Genomic DNA, 18,590 nt, shown 5'->3' on the forward strand with positions numbered 1-18,590 from the left:
ATTAAGAGAGGAGGAGGCAATGTGCAGTTTCCCCCTTGGTCCCCTCGTCTCTTGCTGGACGCTCAGTAGACCCTGACAATTAGAGCATGGTTGCCTACCCTCCTGGTGGGCTCCTGAAAATGGTGTCCCTCCCGGCCCCCCGGAAAGGTGGGCAACCCTCCTGGATACCCCCCCTGCATCTCTGCAAATCCCGTCATTTAGCCCCGCCCTCCTTGAAGACCTGCGAAGTGCGGGATTTGCAGTACTGAAGGGCGGGCTTGGTGACATCTACATCAGGCCTTGCCCATCGAAGAACTACTGACAGTCTTCCCATAGAGGATACTTTAAAAGTAGGCAACCTTGAATTAGGCTCACTAGGAGACCCTGACGCTGTACCAGAGTCTATAGAGCATGTGCTGGAGTAAAATATATTCACCTAGAGCTTAATCCCAATTGTTTTCTGGGTACAGATTTGGGTGTCTTAATGTAAGAAGGATGTAAGAAGGATATAAGTATAGCCAGCAGGGCAGCTTTATTAAGAAAGAAAAGCGAATGGTAAAATAAGATGTTAAAAAACATGGTAGGCTTACTGTAGAAGAGAAGTAAAAATGTATAATGAGGTCAATACAGTTGTCTAAAAAAAGCTGTACAGTGGACAAGAGATAACAAACTGTGAATGGAAGAGAGTAAACACAGGGAAGTGTTCTTTACTGTGAAGGCCCCCATACACTATGCGATTTGGGCACGATTTTGCCCGATTCGGATGAATCGGGCCGTAAAATCGTCCCAAATTGCATATGGAGACATGCCCTCCGACCCGATGCGTGGCCCCGTGCGCATCAGATTGGAGTCGGCAGGTCAGACGGGCTGCACATAAGATTTTCTAAATCTTATGTGCTGCCCGGAGCCGTGTGGGGACTGCAGCTGGCGGAGGGATCAGGGGAGCGGCGCAGGGAGCCCGACAGAGGAGGAGAAGAAGCTGCCGTCAGTGGGAGCAGTGGGGGCAGCGCAGAGTACCAGGGAGCCGGGCCGGGCAGGAGAAGACGCTGCCAGGCAGCGCGAGTGGCGCCGGGAGCAGAACACTTAAAACAAACACAAAAAAGCCCATACAAATGCATAGGAAGCCATTGAGAGAGGTCTCAGCCAATCAATGGCTTCCTATGCGTTTGTATGGGCTTTTTTTTTTTAAGTGTTCTGCTGCTCCCGAGTCCCGCCGCTGCCCAGCAGCGTCTTCTCCTGCTCGGCCCGGCTCCCTGGTACTCTGCGCTGCCCCCACTGCTCCCGCTGACGGCAGTGGCTTCTTACATGGCTCCCTGCGCCCCAGGATCACCGCCTGCCCCCTGCTCCTCACCGCCCGCAGCTCCCCGTTACATGTGGTAAATCGCAAGCGATTTATCACATGTAAATTTGGCACATCAAGTGACAAATTGTATGTGAGCCTCCCGGGGAGCTGCCGGGCGGCTCACAGGAGAATTGGGTCCGACTTGTCCTAAGGACAAGTCGGCCTAATGTATGGGGGCCTTAAGGGTGGTTAATCTGTGGAATTCCTTAACAAATGAAATAGTGATGGCAATCATATACATTTTAATGGATGTTTTTGTAATAAAAAATGTAGTTATAGACTACATCAGGGCTGGGCAACACCGGCCCTCCAGATGTTAATGAACTACACATCCCAGGATGCTTTGCATTAGTTTTGCTATGTGGCCATGCTGAAACTGATGCAAGGCATGCTTGGATGTGTAGTTCATCAACATCTGGAGGGCCGGTGTTGCCCAGCCCTGGACTACATGATACACTGTATTCTCAAAGGTTCTCAAGGTCGGTCCTCAGGACCTCACACAGTGCATGTTTTGCAGGTCATCTCACAGAATCAAGTGAAATAATTAGCTCCACCTGTGGATCTTTTAAAATGTGTCAGACAGTAATGAGTGCACCTGTCGGGTGACCTGGAAAACGTGAACTGTGTCTTGAGGACTGAGGTTGAGTCCACTGCTGTAGGGTGACCAGTGTATAGAATAAATCCAATTGTCATTTATTAGGTCAGATAGATTTTCATACACTTGCGAGAACTTCCTCATCTGGATCACCACAATTATATTTTAATTTGACTTCACTACTAGAAAGTAATCTCAGCCGTTAATCCATCAAATAATAATAAACTGTACCTGAACCAACACACCACATACAAGGCTATTCAAATACAGACAGTGAACACTAGTCCAATATATGCCGTACGATATTAACTCTGCGAAAGTCTACCACACCGCAATGTGTGTTTCTTCAGTTAAAAAGTAACAGAGACATAAACTCAGCTGATATATACGGAATCGAGTGACATTTGTTATACAGCATGTCATTATCAGGATTCATGGCCGACATCTGCAGAACTGTCACACAAAGCTGTAAAATGACAAAATAAAAACTGCATAGCAGGTGCTACATTAATGTCGGTTGTACTGTTTTTCATTACAGAGTAAGTTACACTTTCACAAGCTGGAATTTAGATACAGTGGAATCACTTAAACAACTTCAACACCAGTGTCGAGTGAAGAGTAAAATGGGCTACCGTGGGGACTAGAAGATGCTGCCTGTAACAGTGGAACACTGATCTCCAGCACTACAGTGCTTGCTAGCTATCAGTACTGCAACCAGTGTGTGGTCCATCATACGGCGGCGGACATTGTTCACGACACCGCCAATTTCACACACTGCAGAGAGCGTGTGGTCTGAAGGACGGCAGCGGACACAGTGGCAGATTTATTAAGCTCAGTGAAGTGATAAAGTGGGCCAGATTCTCTAAGCTTCAAAAGTGATAAAATGGAGAGTGATAAACAGCCAGCCAATCAGCTCCTACCTGCCATGTTACAGACTGTGTTTGAAAAATGTCAGACAGGAGCTGATTGGCTGGCTGTTTATCACTCTCCATTTTATCACTTTTGAAGCTTAGAGAATCTGGCCCAGTGCCTGTTTTTTATCACCAGCCAATCATCTTCTAACTGTGAAGATACAAGCTTGGTTTGAAAAATGATAGGTAGGCGCTGATTGGCCAGTGATAAAAACCAGACACTTTATCACTTCACCGAGCATAATAAATCTACCCCACAGTTCCCGGCACATACCCCACAGCACCTACCAGCACTGCAGCTAGCGTGTGGTCCGTTATGCGGTGGCAGACATGGTTCTGGACACTTGTAACCGACTGCACCTCCGCATGGGAGGTGCAGTCAGGAACTTATCTAATTAGCACCTTTAAGGTTGATGCTTATGCCACAATTGTGCCCCCAAAACACAGACATTGAGTAAACATATATACCAGGGTTGCCTACTTTTAAAGTTTCTTCTCTGTCAGCAACACTTAGGGGGTGGGGCCTGATGTAGACGTTATCAAGTCATGTGATGGCGTTATTTGCTTCCTTAGTCCTGCCCCTCCCCCCAAAAAGCTGCGGAGTACGGGAAATTACCGCTGCCACAAGGAGGGGGAGGGGCAATTCTGGGAGGGTAGGCAACCCTGAAATATACACAATTGTGTGTATATGTTAAGCTGCAACTATCACATAATACATGCATGTCAGCACCAGTAGCATATGCGGGCCGGATATGCCAGGTATACACCACTTACACTTACTGCCATTTATTTATCTTGCAAAATATGCATTTGCTGTAAGACCCCAATACAATTTCATGGACTAATTATCTATTATATCAGACTATTAAATATTTGCTTAACCCTTTAAATACCAACCACTCTGTGAGAGATGTGAAAAATATCCACTAAAAATGCCAGCATCGCTCACAATTGTAAATTCAAATAAAATAAAAAAAATGGTGTAAACAAAGATATTTCCTATATAATGATAAACATTACTGGTCATTACGATGGATACAAATGTTTGCTTGTCAATTGTCACATCTATTTTGACAAATTTACTTGGCACTCGAAGGGTTAAACAGGAATGCAAAAACACAATATATGCCTGATGCCTAATCAGCGAGGAAACAACCAATGAGATCACACTGGCGACCATCATCTTCATCTGCTATTTGCACCTTGCTTTACAAACCTGCAAATAATATGGCTTCCTCAGGTGTATATCATACTTGCCTACCTGACCCTCTCCATGAGGGAGAAAATGCTCTTTTTCTGGGCCTCTCTGGTAATGTATGATTGCCATCACTTGTGGTGAGCTAGTTAATAGATATGAAAGGTGTTTCACCACAGGTGATGGCAATTATACATTACCAGGGAAGTCCAGGAACAGAGCATTATCTCCCTCATGGAGACGGTCAGGTAGGCAAGTATGATATTCCATTACCTACCTGTTTTTGATGCACAAGTACAGATGAAACATGGATATCCTATAATTTGCCTCAAATTTTCCACAGATAAGCAGCGGTCCATAGGATACAGTTAAAAAAACCATGACACCTCAAATATTACCTGCAGTGTAGGATCTGAATTTAGGATTTGTCTGGAGAGTAAGTGATGAATATTTCCATCTTGTTTCCCTGCAGTGTCCCTCCACACCTCATGTTTTACCTTCATCTGTATTATCAGCATTAGAGGAAACGGATACAAACTCAGAGCTGCAAGCAAAGTATTGTGGGTGGGTTCTGTCCTCACTGCATTTCCTATATTACATACTAACTGCTCAAACTCTGAGAAACAAAACATTTCCCTCGAGAGTCAAAAAAAAAAAAATCTAAATCAAAAACAAACTAAACATTCTCCTGTGTGGGAACCAAGTCAGTCCCCTTGTTTTTCTATCTAGGGACCTGAATTTAATCAAGAAAACAAGCGTCACAAAAAAGTGAGTGTTTGCCAATGAAAACGTTGGGCAGTTTCCTAGAGTCTCTCAACTATTATTCTTTTTGATGCTGAAAACAATATAGGAGGTAACCGCAGATGTTAAACTACTCATTTTAATTCGTCAAGTCCCTATGGGATCCGGTCCCTAGGTCGACACTATACATTAGGTCGACAGGGTTTAGATCGACACATAAAATAAGTCAACCTGGCTAAGGTCGACAGTGTCGGAAGGTCGACATAAGAGCTAGGTCAACAATGGGAAAGTCGACAGTCAAAAATTTGACATGAGTTTTCATTGTTTTTGCACCACCTTGTGCCGACAGGTGTTATTTTGTACCCTACCATCCACTAGGACGCAGTACACTGTTACGGTGTCCATGCCGACTTACAACTCGTTTTTCTCTTTTGCGTCTCCTTCGTGCTTGGGAAATGTACCAATGATGAACTGTTTGTATGTGGACATCTTATAACATGCGTACTATTGTGAAAGCATGTAATTGCACTGCTTTGCAGCTGGGTTGCGATTGCTCCACTAATGAATAGTACATTACAGTACACTATAGTGCTGCAGATCGATACTGTATAGTATGTGAAGTACCATCGATATTCTCCGGCCGCCTTTGCTTCCATTTTTTGATTAATTATGCTACGTAGTCGCTCAACCAGCCCCAGCCTTTCGGTGGGAAAAGGAATGCCAAGCTTAGCTCTGTAAGTGCTAAGCTCGGCTGAAATTGCTTCTACGTAGCATAAGTAAAAATACAGGGGGTTTTTTTAAATGGAGGCGGGCGAGACTACGAGACTTTCTGTAACTGCATTTCATGTACACTAGATACAGTTTTAATACAATGCATACTAATACACAGCAGCTCATTTGCATCAGGTGTCAATAAACTGACCGCTGTGCAGCACAGAAGCCCTAATAGCCGAGTCCACAGCATGCCAGGTGCAGAGACTCGAGTTTGATTCCCTGGTTGTTATTTTTTTTTGTTATTCTACTGTTTTATTGTCTTATATTTGAACATCCAGTATATACAGTAGGCTGTGCTTCCACTTAAGTTGTGATATCCCAAACACCTGCAGTTTTGCTACTAATTACAAGAGGCGCAACTGTACACTGCTATCTTTGACAAAGCAATGTGCATACATGACTTTGGACCTTATTCTGGTTTAATCGGACGCCTGCACGTTCTCACGGGGGTCCGTTTTTTTGCGGTGGCAAAACTGCACTGAGGCTATAATAACCTGTTTTAATTCTAGTATTAGCTATTTTGGGTGTAATATTCATAATTCATCATGATAATATATAACGAATCATAGCAGTTAATCATGATAATATGACAATGTTAAATTTGTTACGTTCTTATAAACATTTTCATATTGTACATAACCACGGGTATTTTAGATTTATTAACACACATTTTCCATCTGCTATAGCATGTGATTTGTGGTGCCATGCCTATAGTTGCCCTGTTATTACTGAGCACTCATCACAAATGGAACCTACAAGTTGGTTTATAAACCACAGTGCATCAAAAGATCCATCGTGACTGTTCCAGAAAAGCAGAATATTTTTCTAAGTGTATAATTAGAATTTGTCATCTTCAGAAATGCAAGCAAAGCTTCAGTCTAACTATATGGGAAAACTAGAGGGTGGGTGCATTTCTGTCCTAAAATAATATGTAGTTTACAAACGGCAACGACACTGCCAAGATCCAGGACTAGAACACTAAACTCATTACTGGCAAAAAATATTTCTTGGATCCTTTCTGTTCTTTTTGCAGCGACTCCCCACCCTCCGCCTTCATCCTGTGCTTTATAAACCACAACTGTAAGCTCAATTTGTCTCAGGAAGGTGCAGCTTCATTCCTATCACTGGTTCTGATAATCTTTTTCCTTTAGTCACTATCTGTCGACTGTGTTCACCCTTCATTTGGTCCACTGTGGTGTTGACAGTAGTAATCACATTTTGTACATACCACTGGCTCTTTTATTACCCAACAGCCTCTGGCTGACTGCCTAGGCCCCTTATTATTCCACGTGTAGCCAAAAGAAAAATGTGGATCAACAGAGCGGTTAGAGCTGCAACTGAGGGCAAAACAGATATGCAATCCTTTCTCACTTAGAAGCACTAGGCAAGCAAAATTAAAGAGACAGTAACATATAAATATACTTATTACAGAAGGAAAGTCAAAACATCCTCATCAATATAATCACACGATAAAGAAAAAAACAGGAAATCATTTTAAGCATCACAAAAGTAAATTTTCCAACCCTTTGTAGCGGTTTACGTTGAGTTCATTGCAGCCTCAACAATGTTATCTTGTAGGATAGACAGATGATAAAAGACAGGTGTGTTTGCTTTCAGTTGCTCAGTACACAAGTGATCAGCAGTTACCAGTACATGATCTAGCAGTAGCCTTATTAACTCTGCAGCCACAAATATAGCTCAGAATTGGTATGAATTAGTTTAATAATAAAAACTATATTTTGTTCTCTCTCTCTCTCTCTCTCTCTCTCTCTCTCTATATATATATATATATATATATATATATATATATATATATATATATATATATATATATATATAAGAAAACCTGTAACTGCTGTTGTAGGTCACTGTTCTAGAGTTGAAAACAAACTATTCAAACATGAAATAGTTGAACATAACTTTAACTAAATAAAATATACTTTTGTAATAAAAATAATATGTGTGATTGGCAGCGGATATGGTTTTCTAAGCAAGCTTCTTTCAGCACAGACATGCAGGGGCAGATTAGGATGGAAAACCAGCCTGGCAAATTTCTGGAGTAGCACTAATGGTGATGTTGTGGTGATAAGTGTTTAACTTTTTAGTTCAAAACGTATCACGTGTAGTTCACATTTGGCTCGCGTTGCGATGCTTGCTCTCAAGTAGTTCATATCTCAAGCCAAAAAAGTATGTGTAGGCATCACTTTTTGTACTAGATCACATCACATCTAGTTCAAATCGCACTCTATTGTAGTGTATTGCATGCGATCTAGTGCAAAACGCACCTAGTACATATCGTACCGTGTATTCGAACCTTACGTTGGACAAAGTTGCAGCCTTCTTTTAGTCATTTCATGCAGTTTTGTCTGTGATTTTTTGCTAATTCCACTACAATTCCCTTCACTGGTGTCATGGGCGGATTGGGAATCTTGCAAGCAATGTCCTCCGATTGAGCTGCATGCAGGACTGATGGAGGATGTTGTTGATGACGCACATTATCAGTGACAATATGTACATTCCAGCCCGTCATAATCGGCAAAATCATTAAAAAAAATTGTTTATTGTGTACCCAGCTTAAGAAATAATTTCTCCCCAAAGAATTTATTCAGTGCTTACTATCGTGTTACATTTTTTTTAAAATCATGTTTATCTGGTGTGGTCACCAACATCACATGAGAGATATAAACACTCCATTTGTTTGGCTGCACTACTTACAATAATTAATAACCATTCTATAATGTAGAGAATGTTTGACTTAAGTGCTAAAAAAAACCCTCAAACAGTGTACAGTACTTTGCATGTTTGCTGTCAAATCTTTATTTTTCTTATATAAATAGTGGCAAAACCAACCAAACATACTTAAGCTTTCACAAATAAAACTGTGATTGGAATACTAGTGTGCAGTTTAATTAGAGTATTACGTTCTGCACATTGGGACGTTAGCCCAAAATAACCAATCAAATTCAGAGTGAATTAAAATAAACGCTGCACTTATTTATGTGCTCGGTAACACAGGAGGTCCTTAACTGAGAGGAATGGTTAGGAAGTGAGTGTTTTTTGGCCATGTCCTGTAAAATATCCATTAAGCAATGAAAGGTGCCTGCTGTGTACAAGCACCTATGGTTTATCTGTTATACGATTTCTCAGGTGAACTGAACTAAATGTGCAAACTGTGCAGACAGATGATGTCAATGTTTCTCAGTGCATCACATTACTCTGTAATATTAATGTTACAATGTGTTGAATAAATGTCCTTCTGAGACTGACACCCCTGGAGGGGCTAGTGTTTCTCTGGCCTGGGTGGGGAGTATAATTCAATTCACTTCTTCTCTTTGGAGTAACAAAGGGAATGAAGCAGACAATGGAACAGCAGGACTGAGAGGGATGAGATTTTACAGTAATGAGATGCAGAACAAAAATGTGTTAGTTTCACCAGAATACCCTGTAGCCAAGGAGGGAATAGTGCCTTCATTTCACGTTCTAAAACACAGACTATAATTAACACCAGCGATGTGATGAAACAGTGCATGTAGTACTTCTACCGTATTCTGAAAAGCTGAAAAAAAGGCCTTACAGTGTTATTGTAGCGGAAAGAGTTGACAAAAGCATAGCTTTATCTCAGGAAACATCTTTATCACATTCATTTCTGTTGAGAACTGGTGCTGAAGTCCCATCTTTCCCACACAAACTTTACCGCTGGTCCACCGAGAAAGACCAGGTACCCTGTCCCAGCACCTATTTATTTCACATCTATTGTTGACTACTATTAAGTTAATTGCCTAAAAACCCCACAATGCCCAAGTAAACATCTGTTCTTCACCTCTTGAACTTTATTAAAATATCTTGTTAACCAAATGTCATCAGAGGACTTGTTACAAATACAAGCCCTTATGTAGGACTGCACACTGCAGCCACAAGCAAACACATAAACACTCACAGAAATGCATCCTGGGAATTCCATGAGGACCCCATGGGCATCTTGCCCACCACCCACTTCACCCAGCATTTCGCAGCTGAATAAGCAAAATAAAACTCACAGGTGCGGCTATACGGGATTGGAAAATCCATATGTAACATGGTGGCGGATGTCAGAAAATGTAATTTTCACTACCTGCCCCGCATTTCTTCCACTTCCATAAACGTTCCTAGAGTGAGGGGTGGGCCATTTTTCTAACAGCATATAACAGTGGAACAGGTCATGGTCACCTACCCTCCTGAAGGATCTAACAATCTTCCTGATTTCACCTAGCCAATATTATGCGGCTGTTACATTTTATTGGAAGGGGGGAATCAGAGATATATACAATAAAATATATTCATCAGAGGCATTTCCTGCATTGGTTATAAGGCACAGTGATCCCTATGGCTGCATGTATTTTAAATAAGGTTTATCGTGGCCATTTGAATTGAACCACTTATAAACACAATACATAAACAAGCCCTGACATATATCAGTATATTTTCTTCAACAAGTACAGTGGATTTTACTAACTGCTTTGGGGCTCATCTACATTTGGATGCAAGTCATTATATGACACGCCTCTCAGATGTAGCAGTACACGTCCACGCTTCTAGGTGTCACCTTCACAATCTCTGTGAGCTGCTTTTTCGAAAGTAAGCAAGTATGGAACAGGTATAACATGTAGGTTGCTAATCCCCTAAGTGACTACTTCTCCACTCTCCATACATTTACAGTTACTAACATATGTTAATGTTATTTCAGACACTTTATCTGAGGGTTTTGTGTGCCACTCTAGGGTGTACAACAATTGCACTGGGGACACACAGTAGAGCGGAGGGTGACACTGATTTACAGTCACTAGAGTGACTGGAGGGGGGGTAGGGCACATAGACTCACTGGGGACACACAGTTGGAGCAGAAGGTGGCACCAATGTACACTCACTAGAGTGACTGGGGACACACATACTGCACACAATAAAGTAGTGGGCTCAGGATCTCCGCATGGGTCCTACTCCCTCCAGCAGAAGCAGCAGGAGGTAACAGTGCTGGAGAGGTGTGGGGGGCAGAGCTTTGGATCTCCTGGGGCAGGGCTTATCTTGGTACGTGGGCATAGATATGGAATGCATAGGAGTGGAGCTTCGCCCATTCTAGCTGCAGACTGACCAGGGGGCGGAGCTAACCGCAATCACAGATTCAGGTGACACTAGGGTAGGGTCCAGGGCAGTTGTATATGGCTGTGGGCAGGTGCTGTCTGGAGGGGCTAGGTGGAGATTTGCCGGTAGGAAAATGCTTTAGGTGAGTGATGGCAGGAGAATTTTTTTTATTTTTTTCCTGTCAATCCCTAAGGGAATCCTGTGGGCCTATTTTCAATGGGAGGCCTGGAGCTGCAGCTTCATCCGTCCTATTGTTAATCCGGCCCGGACTCTAACTAGCAACTTTTGTAACAACAAAGACAATAACATTAGTAGCAGCATACACTGACTTTTAGTGGTTCTGGGCAGGTTCACATGTAGTTTCTAAACACTAACTTTTCATCATGCCTCAATGCACTAAAATGCCATTTTCTTGTTAGTCAAACCTCAAAAGCTCTTAACACAGTGGTTCCCAAACTTTTTTTAATTAACGGCACCCTAGAGCATGAAAATGTTTTCAAGGCACCCCTATGCCAAATGCTTCTTATCGAGAAATTCAAAAAAATATATTAAATTAAGTGCATTGTGTTTATATGTCACAGTTATCTGGTGAGGGACAGGATTTGCTTCTGTTTGTCTACATATATTATGACTGCAGCCACAAGCACTGGTTTTGCCTGGTACATTTACTATAAATAATATGAATTGATCTTGGACCACCAACCCAAGGCACCCCTGCAAGTGTCATGAGGCACCCCAGGGAGCCTAGGCACACAGTTTGGGAACCACTGTCTTAACAGTTAAAATAGACACAACTAGAGAATAGACAGAGACTTTGTGCTTCATAAGAACACAAATGGGAGACAAAAACAGATCCCCATAATAAGATCCACAAGAACCCCAGAATAAGATCCACAACATGTTCCTATAAATATAATTTTGTGTGATGCTTCATAAGTAACTTGTTTCTCCTCCCCCATAGAACAGCTGGGTGTTTCCACTGCTCACTGTACAATGGATGGAGGATTTGGAATCTTCACTGACCTGAATTACAACATTCAATTGTTTTCATATTGGCTGAACACACCAGGAAATCCACCAGTGCAGCGCTCGGCTCAGCTATGCAGACAGTATGCCAGATTTTGACTAAAACCACAACTTATGTTATTTTGCTAAATTGCATCCATTAGAACACAAAATAAAAAGCTCAGACATCTGGGGACAGGTAACTGCAGAAAGCAGATATGCCCCAGGGCAGCAAATTAATATGCTTGATTTTATTTTCAAACTAGAAGAATGGCAGACTTATTTATTTGTGTGTATCAGTTTTCAAAGATGCTCCCGAATGTGATTTTTTTTTTTTTTTTCATATTATTCTCCGGGCTTCTTACTTTGTCTCGAAGCCATGGCTAAAAAAAACCAAAAGAAGGCCTTGCAACACTGCAGGGAAGGGATATAAATGGGAGGAGTGCTTCTGATTGGACACTTTAGTTGCACACTTTGTCCACAGGTATTTTAAAGTGAATTGATATTTAGGTAGTAATACAACTTTGGTACTTGTGTAGTTTCACAGCGCCATTTATGTAGTCAGCTTGTGTTCCCGCAGCCAGCTTGTGTCTGCGACTGTGTGTACTTTCGCGGAGAACCAGAGCTTACGCAGTTAGCGTAGTCAGTCAGCATTGTGTCACCGCTTATTACATTGTGTGGGAACCATTGACCATTTTTAACCTGCCTGACATGACAGGTGTGAATGTGTTCCTGAAACACACCCACTATCAACGTCAGCCCGAAGCGTGGCGAGCGCCCGTGATGCCCGTCCTGCTGACCTGTTTATACCCCCACTATCCACGTCAGCATGGAGTTGATGCTACAAAGTGTGGCGAGTGGAGTGAGCCACCGAGTCCGAAGCGTGAAGAGCGCAGATAGCCCTGTGAGGGGACGTGGATTACGTGTATTCCACGACCGCTCGCCATGCTTCAGGCTCATTTTCCGCTGCGCTCACCACACTTTATAAAATCAACTCCACGCCGACGCCCCCACGCGTCCTACCGCGTGTTCGTGACACGTTTTGGGCTGACATGGATAGTGGAAATTTTAAATGGAGGCATTTGCCAGTATGTAACATGGAGCACTGGCAAATGCGTCCTTTATTGTGCATGAGACGAACTTGCGCCCGTACCTCCCCTTTGTGCACGAGACACACGCGCGACTGAACCCCTATCCCCGACCTTCTCCCTGAAGCGGACACGGGCAGGGTTGCCGTACCCTGCCGCACAAATTACGTTAAGGGGTTATTCGGGTTGATTCGAAAGGCTGCAAATTTGCATGCCCTGCAAGTCCACCAAACCCTACATCAAAAGATGTGAGACGTGCACGCATATATAGAGTGACTCTCAGGTCACTTATATTTGCGTGCACTTTCAGGCTGAAACGGGCGGGAAGCTGACATACGGTGATGTCAGTTGCCCACCCCCGGCGCCAACATCACCGGCAATTACCATGGGAACACCCAGCATTTTCATGGGAACACCCATGAAACTCTGGGCGTTCCCATGGGCTCTGGCCTGCCGCCCCCTGCCCGCAATGTTGGGTACGTGCACCAGGCGAACAGTATGTGCAGAAATGCGGCTGCGCATGCGCAAAACACTGAGCTTGAATGCGAGCAAATGGACCTGAATAAGGTCCTTAGTGTAAAAGGGGTAACCACTGCACTAATAAAAATTGTTTAAAATTACTATCAATTTAGAATTTTTATGTGCTCTCCACATATGAGGATTCAAGAGACCAGCGCTTTTCCACAAGCAATTAAAATAAACATATATATTTAAAAAAAAAACCACATATATAAAAAATTGAACTTGTCTATTTAAATAATTCTGCTTATCCCCTTTAAATGATCCTTCACTATAGATCCAGTCAATACTGGATAGAATATGAATTGCGGTTAGATTTCAAAGTTCCGTATATCCCAGGACTGTTGGTAATTAAGTAGTAGGCATACAGTATGACATCAGCATTCTGCAATTGTCCGTGTATCTCTATTTGAAATAAGAACTACCGGTAGTTTGTTTTCTGAATGACTGATTAGGCCCAAATGCAGTATATTTGTCTGACAGCAGCATTTTCCGTAAACCACAGTTTACAGCTGTTGCATACACTACAAGTTTACAAAGTTGTTAATAGTTATGTAACAGTGTAATCATATCTTAAGATTGGATTATAACATAGACACATACACAGTGGAACTTGAGAAAACAAACAGCGAAGTATTAATAAGTGGTTACCCACAAGGGTGTCAGGTTAATTTCTGATCACACATGCTTATCATGTGTAGCCATTATTCTATCAATCTACTACTTTTACATCTTGGGGTCGGTTCAGAGTTGCACACAAGAGAGAGAGAGAAGTATATATTGTATTTAGAGATGAAGGCAATCACAGGGGTCATTTTGGCCCAGAACTGGTTCAGGAATCCAGTTCCTGATTATGTCATATTTAATTAGAGGTTCAGGAACTGAGTTCCTGCTGGTTCCTGCTGAAAAATAGCACTGTGCATTACTAATTTGATTGTGCAGCTCTCACATTGTTTTTATGTGCAAGAGGCATTTGATTGGACCTGCATTTGGAGGGCATGCTGGTTCCTGTAGTGCCACAACAAGGATTTAGGAGTAACTCCTGATAGGCTGGTGCTGTTATCATGTATCCTTACAGTAGACCAATATATGGCCCAGAATAGGATTGGTTCTAAATCCCGGTGGTCGGAATCCCGGCGTTCAAAATCCCGACGCCGGAATCCTGACCGCCGAAATTCCAACAAGGGAATAATGTGGATCGCCCCCCCCCCCCCCCCCTTGCGGGATTGCTGCACTCGCCACGCAGCGGGCCCGATGCCTCGCTACGCTCGGCACACTAATTTATTCTCCCTCTATGGGTGTCGTGGACACCCACAGAGGGAGAAGGTGTCTAGATTTCAGCGGTCGGGATTCCGGCATCGGGCCGGGATTTCAACCGCCGGGATTGTAACTGCATTCCCCCAGAATGGGTGCTGTTATCACGCAGCATAGGGACCTCCGGTATTAGAGAAGCCTTGCCGAGGCCTGGAAGCTTATCATACTTTTTGCATCTGAATTACCTTCTATTGTGTTGGTTTTTCAAATCTTATTACTAATGCTCTTTGAGGTGCTGGGGGTTAAATCCCCCTTCCTTGCAGCACCTGAAGTACATTACTAATTTGATTGAGCAGCTCTCACACTGTAGTTATATGGTTATATCCAAACAGGTGTGACAATCATAATGTCGATAGCAGAATGTCAACATGGTCATATTGTCGACATTCATCATGTAGGCACCATTGAAATGTCGACTTGTTAGTTAAACGCTAACACACCTATCCATGCAGCCTCATCTCCTTCCAAACCCATATTCCATATACATATTTTGTTAACTAAAACATATTTTAATCCACACATAGCAAATGTTTTCTATTCTACACATTTTAGCTTATACAACATTTATTATTTTCATGGTAAATGACCACTGGAAAATGGAAATAATAAATTCAATCTTATGCAGTGTGCCCCACTGGCACACACTATAGTCCAGGCATGTACAAACTGTGGCCCTCCAGCTGTTGTGAAACTACACATCCCAGCATGCCTTTCCATAGTTTTAGCATTCCTGAATAGCAAAACTGTGGCAAGGAATGATGAGACTTGTAGTTTTACAACAGCTGGAGGGCCATAGTTTGGACATGCCTGGTATAGGCATTTCATAGACATGTCCTTGGAAATAACAGTTTACAAATCATCTCATCTATCAAATACCTGAAGATCATCATATTCCTGTCCAAATGTATCATTGTGATGAAGGCATGGACCATTTATTATTGTATTCTGCACTGCCACCTCCAACAGACAAGAACTAATGGTTTCACCCATTCATTCTAATAAAGTAAAATATATTATACAAATATGGTTCTTCTTAACTGTATGTTTTATTAAATGTCTTTCTACAGATAGTAAGCATAATTCAGATGTGCTGTATATGGCTTGCATATCTCATAGTACCAGCTGGATAGAAAGTGTAGCTTCTAACATTCCACTACTAAATGCTGTCCTTTTATTAAACAGTCAGACTATGGCAATGTTAATGTTCTACAGACTGCTGTTTCTTATATGAGGTTCCTTGTAGCATGTCTACAATAACTGTTTGCAGTCGCTCTATAGAAACCAGAAGCTAGTGCCAGGATCCTGACCTGGTTAAAACTTACTGACTTAAACAGACTACTTAATCAGCATGTTTAAAGTTAAAATACCATCACGGTTATGTTGTGTAAGTAGCATTTTCACAACATCAGGTTCCCACCATTGGCTTACTGGTGTCTACAGTCACAGGCAATGACATCAAGACTGCGTCCCCATTTTAAACCGTACTGTTACCAATGGTACCCTTAAACACTCAGTAATGTATTACCCAATGCAATACTGTAAGTGCATGATATGGGTGCCAAGTTTTGGCCACCCAGCGGAGGGCATGTAAAACAAAACAAGTGCATAGCCACCATAGACTTTATGTGCTTTATTCAACGAGAATTTTGTAGCTTTATTGTATTAAAAAAAACTGAGGAAAGGCATGGCAGAGAACTATGGGACCCAGAACAATGGGGCAGTTTTATTAAGCCTGGTGAAGTGATAAAGTAGAAGGTGATAACCATAGCTGCCTACCCTCCAGCATTCTGCAGGAGACTCCCTGAAATAAGAGCAATCTCCCTCTCTCCTTCATTAGTCTATCAATCTCCCTCATTTCCCCTAGCCCACATTACACTGTTACATTTTTGGGAGAAAAAAGGAATGAGAGATAGATACATTTACATTGAATCATCAGCACCATTTTCCAGCACTTTACCAAGTATAGTATCTCTTACTAACTGCTTTGGGGCTCATCTACATTTGTATATAAGTCATTTTAAATTACACTCCCACGCTTCTAGGTGCCACGTTCACAGTCTCTTTTCACAGTCTCTTCATATATGGAACTAGACACGCCCTTTGGGAAGAGCAAGATAGGCCCCCTCAATGGGGCGCTGTGCAAAATTCTACTACCAACTATAATCTCCCTGAAACTAGTTTTCAAAAGCAGGCAAGTATGGTGATAACACACCAGCTAATCAGTACCTAAAGGACCCCCCATACACTGCAATGACTTCTCCCCTCAGAGAAGTTACGTGCAGAACTCCCTCGAGCTTCCAGGGACCTCACGGGCAACAGGAATGGATGCGATATATCGCATGCGGTTCTTCTGCATTCGATATATCGAATGCAGTCCCGCTGAGCCAGAAGCAATTCTGCAGATTGCTTCTCCTGCCAGGGAGACTCGGAGGGTCCGGTTCAATGCGCACAAGACCACGCATTGCATCGGAGACGTTTTGAGTCACCTGCAATTTGGGATCTTTTTAAACGATTGTTTGCTGCAATAGCAGGAAATTAGCCCAAATTGCAGCTGAATCGCCTAGTGTATGGGGGCCTTAACTGTCAAGTTACAGGCTGGAATTGAAAAATGACACATAACAGCTGATTAGCTGCTGTGTTATCACTGGCCACTTTATCACTTCAATAAGTTTAATAAATATGGGGCAGATGTATCAATCTACCTATAACGTTTTTTAACCCCTTCAGTGGTGGTTTTTTGGGGAGGAGCGCTCCCCACTGGGCGAGTTTTTTATGGGGAGCGCTCCCTTAAAAAAAAGCCAACACTACCTCCCAGGGTCTGGGCAGCACCGCTGAAATGTCAATCAGCGGCTGCCCGGACCTGCGCCCCCCACGCCGCGTACCTGTCCCCGGCAGCCGGCTTGTCATAAGCCGGCGCCGGGGACTTCAATAAGAAACCCGGAGGGGAGGGGGGAGGAGGAGGACGGAGGCAGCGCCGCAGAGGGGAGAGATCCGGGCAGCGCGAAGCTGCCTGAGATCAGTGAGTGAACTCAGCAACGGGATTGCCCGGCTCCAAACAGTGGCAATCCCGAGAATTTTCCGGGCTTGTCAGACTGGGCACTGAGGCACAGCCCGGAAAATTGTCGGGATTGCCACTGAAGGGGTTAAATAACGAGTCCCGCTTCTCAAGCATAACATGGAGAAGCGGGCACACGTTATAGGCAGATCTATAGCCGATATGGAGAGCCGTTATGCCCAGCGTTAACGGCTCTTCGTGCCGCGCATCCACCCTCACAGCTTTCTGGGCATGCATGAGATCTCGCTAGATCTCCAGCGCAGCCCAAGCCAGAAGCAGGGCTAGCGTTGTCCCCACAGTGGGGATATAGGACAATGCTAGCCCTGAGCCGCTAATCACTCGGGGGGGGGGGGGGGGGGGATTGCGTTAGGTGCGCTAGTGATACATTGGGTTAAATGTAATCCCCCCGGTTAACCAGCGTTGAAATGCATTTACATTTATATGGGGAGTGTTTTGGAATATAGGGAAAACTCTAATTTGTCTATGAAGTTAATAATGAAAACAGTAACAGTACCACTACCAGCTTGTGTACTGTAGAGAATTTAATCAGCATAGAACACATCAAGTGTATTATGTTACATTTATATTTATATATGCCCACAAAATGTTCTGTGTTTGTGCCTAGTAGCAAGGGCGTAACTACCATAGGTGCAGAGGTTGCAGCTGCTATGGGGCCCAGAGCTGAGAGGGGCCCACTTTGCCTGTCAAAGTATCATGTTCTATATACATTTTTCAGCATTAGGTGATGAATAGGGGCCCTTACAAACTTTTACTATGGGGCCCACATGTATCTAGTTACGCCACTGCAGGCTAGTAGGATTCTGTGTATGAAACCTACTGATTTGAGTATTTAAATTACTAAACAAGGGTTAAGCAAACTAAAGGGTCACCAGCCACACTTTCAAGGACAGTTATGTTGTTCTCTAAAAGCTTTGTCAGTCTGATCTGGTTGAACTG

At 43.0% G+C, this 18,590-nt stretch overlaps 1 protein-coding gene across 8 annotated transcripts in view; it reads right to left on the minus strand.

Annotated features, from left to right (window-relative positions):
- The window catches only part of UTRN (utrophin), a 587,017-nt gene that overhangs the window by 548,713 nt on the left and 19,714 nt on the right, over positions 1–18,590 (minus strand). Inside the window, exon 1 of one of the 8 annotated variants that reach the window (XM_083176137.1) lies at positions 4,421–4,489. The exons of the other annotated variants lie outside the window; for them this stretch is intronic. The gene's annotated coding sequence lies outside the window, so the exon portion shown is untranslated. Of the gene's footprint in view, positions 1–4,420; positions 4,490–18,590 lie in introns of those variants that run through there. 8 annotated transcript variants of the gene reach the window in all.

The sequence above is a fragment of the Crinia signifera genome, chromosome 3 (genome assembly GCF_055691185.1).
Source record: "Crinia signifera chromosome 3, ASM5569118v1, whole genome shotgun sequence".
NCBI classification, from domain to species: domain Eukaryota; kingdom Metazoa; phylum Chordata; class Amphibia; order Anura; family Myobatrachidae; genus Crinia; species Crinia signifera.